A 6,000-nucleotide genomic window follows, 5' to 3' on the forward strand; every position below is an offset into this window, starting at 1 on the left:
ATGACTCTCATAAGTAGGCTGGCCGTCAGCCCCCTGCATCTTTTCCTTTCATTGGCACTTCAAACAGTCTGCCAGACTATGGCCCATGTGGTAGAATTGCTTACACCACAGCCTGACTTACTGCAGAGTCCTTTCCTGCTCCAAGGGCTACTCAAAGTTTATAGCCTTCCATGTCACTCAGTATATTGGCCATGGCAGTATTCTTAGGACCCACGTGTAAAATGTTATACCTCCAGATGCTGAAGCATTTACAAGGAGCTATACTACCTACACTCTTAGTAGTAAAGGATGTAATATACAGCTGTTTGGGTTTTAGTTTAGAAGTTACATCCTGGAAAATCCCCTGACGATTGAACCACTAAAATGTTCATGGCAGTAGAGGTCTCTGGTTCATCATGAAGTTTGCCTCCCTTCTTCTAAGATGATTGTACCTTACCAAGGTGGGCAGCATACTAACAGCCTCCTGCCCATCCTGTCACATCATGATACCATCAATGTATGGTATCAAAGCAATGCTCCTCCTGATATGCAGATGGTCAACCCCATTAGATTGTGGATGGCAGGTGATGGGAGAGTTAGCATAGCCACGGGGCAAAACTATGATGACTGTCACCTGTTCCTCGTAATTAACGCATTCCAATTGGAATAGAAAATGAAGCATTTGCCAAATGAAGGTCACATGCCATGTATCTGAGGCCTCATAAATCTACTCTAGCACTGAAACACATCCAGTCAGCAGGGCTACCTGGTTGACATTGTTTGTCGCAATTCTTCAGCATCCATCCAGTTTCACAGGGGACAGATTGGTGAATAAAGCGAGTCTATGGTGGGGGACCTTTAAGTCTTCAAGATCAGCCTTAAGCTGACCCACTCTCAGGATCTATAATAGGGTTTTCACTTATTCTCTTGGTGTGGGATGGGAAGGAGCTGACATGGCTCAGTCCTAATTCTCTTCCACATGCAGTATTTGGCTGAGAAAAGATCAGAGGGAGTAGCACCACAGAGTGAATGATAAGGTGGATTCAAGGCTGCCTGCCAGCTCCTTTTTGCAGCATGAACTCTCAACGGGAGAACTGGACTACATACCTCTATGGCCACCATGGCTAGATCAATTCACATCTACATATCAATCTCTTCCTTTCTATCTATATGGAAATAAGTGACATTTGTTCATACATGAATGGGATTTACTCCAAGAATTCAAAGATATTTTCTCACTTTGAAAAATATTTTAGTGGAATTCACTGAACTTAGGGGTTCAGGATAGTGAGCATATAAGCAAATTAAAAAATGACAACAGTTTTCATTATCTGTGGAGCTTTGGAGCTTTTATGTATGTTCAAACTTTTTTAACATCCAAATATTTCTCAATTGCATTTTAAAAAGTTGGGAATATTTTTGTCACTGCTGAGGATTGAACCCAGGACCTCACACATGCTAGGCAAGCTATCACTGAGCTATATCCCCAGCCCACATAAAGATTTAAATTATTTTGAAAGAGATTTATTGGTTATTGGCATCTAGAAATAATGCCTTCAGAACTTGCTGATGGTCATAAGCTGGGTCATTTCAAGAGCTTTGACCAACCAGATCCATCGGGTCTCTTGATCTTTGCGTTGGCCCACATGCACAATAACAAGCCTGCCACGGGGCTACTTGCATCTGCATCACCTCTGTAGTATCCTTCCACTAAGGAGAATGTGGCCCCACATGATCTCTTTCCCTTTGAGCAAAGATGGGAAGAGGCATGACAGCATCAAGGACCAGCCACACATTTTAAAGGGATACAGAACAACTTTGCCTTCATGTAGATCACACAACATAACTTCGTGTTCTGGAGTGCAACACAGCAATGGAGGCAAGTCATACACATGTGAACCAAAAGGACCTGGAACATTCAACCAGCTGGATATTAGCTGAGCCACAAGAACAAACTAACCACACTTAAAAATAACAATAAGAATAAGAAGGATAGTCATTGCAACCTCTCCAGTAACAGAGAAGGTCACCGTGACCACCAGGACGCAGTGCCAAGTATCTGAGGCTTCCTTGGCTCTTGTGCATTTGTACACTCAGGGCCAGGCAGCAGCAGGCACCGGCCCCAGTGTTCACTGGCTTACCCTTAAGTGACTGCCAGTGGCTCAGGTTGCAAATGTGTTTATATTTAGAAGAACAGGTGTGTGGCCCAGCTCTGAGGCAAGTCAGCGCCCTGCTGGTGTCATCTTGATGTGTTGCATGCAGCTGGAATGGTTTCCCATGGAAAAGGATGCCACACCCACTAGGATCCAGGGCTTCAGGCTGCAGCTAGTATGGGGAAACTTCATGCCATGACTTCTATTCTCTTTCAATTCTGTTGCTCGTTCTTTCTTTGCATAAGTTTAAAAGGTGCATGTGTTTGTTTGTTTGTTTTCTGTTTTTTGCTTTTGTACTGGTTAATGGTTTCCTGCAAGAAAATGCATCAGAAACCCTGGATTCTAAAGCTTAATGTGGCCTCATTAGAAAAACAAGTCACCTTTTACCCATGACCTGGAGGTGATTTATAACTCTTGATCCTCACTTGATCCCTCTGTAGTATACCAAGATTGCTGTGAAACTCAAATGAGTTAGCCCAAATAAGTGTAGCTTCATAAATGCTAAAGTGCTGCACCAATGCAGGCATGCAAAAGACTTTATGAAGCTAAATATGCTCTACAAATGCAAAAAAGCAGAAGGGAGGGAAGAGTGCTGGGAGCAATACCATCAATACCAGATACGTGACAGAGTCCCAGACAGGGGTTCTCAGAGACAGCAAGCTCTGCAGCCACCTTTTCGATGACTCTTTCATTAGGAAGTCTGATGAAAACATTCTGTATGAAGACATGAAGACACTTGATTGTACTATAAAGTCGTCCTGATGATTAATTTAGCTCTAGTACTTATCCAATCTTCAACTGTAATTCCATTCTGGATACCATGTGACATAGACAAAGTTCACATCCATTTGCAGCATCCTTAAATGAAGTAGGAACCAAATAGAAGACATTGTAGTGAGGGAGACAAAGGCAATTCTGTTTCCATTATGTATTACTTTTGTTTATATTATAATGAGGATGATTATGAGCTAAAAGTATATAAGCAATGATAAAATAATTCATGGAGGAAATAATCCTGGTTTTCCATACAGCAGCTTTATCAAAATATCTCCCAATCAGAAATATTCTGTCTATAAAATGAATGATTTTTTATATTAAATAGGAACTAACACTAAGTAAGTGAATAAATATACAAGAATACCAGCCCTGTCCATCACTTCCAACAGTATGAGCATTTGGAATTTTTCTTGGATATTTCATTCTCACTAAACTCCTTAGTTGATCCAAAATGCAGGGAAGAAGAGAGAAGTGTCTACGCAAATATGCCCACCTAAAACATAGAATACTCCTACCATCACGAAGTCCAGAAGGGGAAGCACCCTCTTCTTCTGGGACGGGAACATCCTGGGGCAACATGCCTGGCCAGGGCTGCAGTCCAAGTCCAACCATCACTGACCCCCTGCTCATTCTTGGAGCTGCCTTGTGCACATGGCCCCAGAGTCATGGACACTGATTTCTTGACTGCATTTGAGTGAAGTTCAAACTATAGTGGCAAATCTGTTAGACCCACAGAAGCCCTAATGGAGAAAGGGATGAATAACACAGAGAGGAGGAAGAAAAAGAACAAAAGAGAAAAAGGGAGGGAGAAAAGAAGGGAGAAGTGGGTGGGGGAAGGAAGGAAGAGAGGCAGGCAGGCAGGAGAGTAGGTGGGTGTCCAAGTCCAAGTTCTGAGCCTGTGCTTGGAGCTGCCTGGGACATCCTGTTTGAGGTGAGTGAACTGATCACAGGTAAATTACCTACCAAGTCCAGGTTGGCTGTGCACTGTGACCATACCAGTCATAATCATCATTAATAACATTTGCTGAATGTTCACTATCTCCTAGACACTATTATAACAGCTTTAGATGCAATCTAATGAGTCTACAATTATAATCGTAGTCATCGCCCTCAGACACAATAAATCTATACCCTTATCTCAGAGGTAATGATGGGCAGAGTCAGCATCCAGAATCAGGTGGGCTTGGTACACACCACTCAGCCATCTGCTCGCTGTCCTAAGGTACCCCTCTCACTCTCCAAGTAAACCATTAGCATTTTCTTTTACTCACTGAGACTTCTGTGAGTCTTACAGAAGTTAAAGGCAAGATTTTCTGCATCTGTGAAAACTACATGTAGTATCGTCACTCAATTGCAAAGTCTATGGTACAATTCTTATTCTTCAGTGATGTTCCAAAATATACTTTAGAAGTTTGCAAATGCTTAAACAGAAGTTACTGGGGAATGATAGTGGTCAAATTATATTGTCATATCATATTGTGTGCATGTGTAACAATGAATCCCACCATTCCATACAACTATAATAAACCAATAAAAATATGGAAAAGAGAAAAACAAGTTTGCAGATGCTTGGCTGTTTTCTAGCTATTTCAAGCTCCTTTGACGGTTCCAATAATTTTTTAATTGCTTTATTGTTTTGTTTATAGTGATCAGAGTTGCTTTACATCTTGTTAACTAGAGGATTTAAGTAAAGTGAGCATTTAATTTTGATTCTGATCAAGTTATTGTTTTGAAATCTTGTTAAAACTACGTAGAAAGTAATAAAAGAAAATACTTTAAAAGCTAAGAATAAATAAATATTGCATGTACATAAGAAATACAATATAATATGTATCAATAAGTTTACCATGAATAAAGGAAGCTGGTTAATCATCATTGGTAAGAGCTTTTATGCTGCCTTAGCAAATGTCTAAAAACCCCTCCTGACTGCACTTGCCAAGAGAAGAATAGTTTCTAAGTTGTATCACTGAGGCCAAAGAAACATCATTCATTCTCTGAGTTTGCTGAAATTAAGTTTAGGATCCATTCAAGGAAATTAAAATATTTTCGGTTTTTCTTACAGAGGAGCACTAATACAAGAAATTAATCATTCAAACAACAACATTAAGCTGGAGGAAGCGGGGGAGGCTCAAGGAAGCAGCCGACTCCCGCAGAGGGAAAGCAGAAGCACTGCACTGCCTTGAGCTGAAGCTTGCAGCCTAAGCATGCTGTTCAACCCTTGGGGATGCTATCATTTTCCAAAGAGTAAACCTAGAAAGAAAAGGATAACTGTGGAGCTGAGAAGATCTTAACATAAAGACAGTGCCTGGACCAGGTTGTGACCACATCTAAAATCTATACAATTAAAAAAAAATCTATACCGCCCCCATGGATCCACCTGAAACTCCTTGGTTTCACCTTCCAGGCAGTCTGTACAAGTCAGATATCCTGCCAAAACTTAAGGAAAATAAATACATGAATTAGTTAGAGGCATTTCATAATTGCCTAAGTACTTAAAAATAAAAATAGCAAGTATTGTCCATTGTCTATAGGAGTTTTTAAATGTCTCTTTGTTCTCCTGTCTCTTCTATGCTTTGTTTTTAGCACTGCCATTATTAACATTAATTTTTTTGGCCTAATTTCAATAAACACTTTTCAAATCTGGTGATTTGCTATATTTTTCTTTGGATTATAAAGATAATACCTACCTAGCCCTTAAATGGATTGTAAAATTAATTATTAAGTGAGGGATGTTAAACTGTTAGGGAAGAGTTCATTAAAGAATGATTCCAATTGTACAGTGCCACCAAGACTCCAAGAATGTCATATTAAGTCATTTAAGGTGGATGGAGATGATGTTCCCATGTTTTATTACAGCTCTTATGGGTAGTAGTTATTTCAAGGAGATTGCTTTATTCTGATCTCTGCAGTTGATTTTGAGGTGGATGGCATTTAATTTTATGTGTTTATTCAGAGAGAAATGAAATGGCTTGATAGTGACATACATTTCAGGACCTTTTATTGAATTGAAAAAGCAAGACTTGCATTACCTCTTTGAAGCAAGGAAAAAAATTCATGATCATCCTAAGTTTCATGTTAGGTAAAACAGCAA

Source organism: Sciurus vulgaris (assembly GCF_902686455.1).
Source record: "Sciurus vulgaris genome assembly, chromosome: 3".
Taxonomy (NCBI): Eukaryota; Metazoa; Chordata; class Mammalia; order Rodentia; family Sciuridae; genus Sciurus; species Sciurus vulgaris.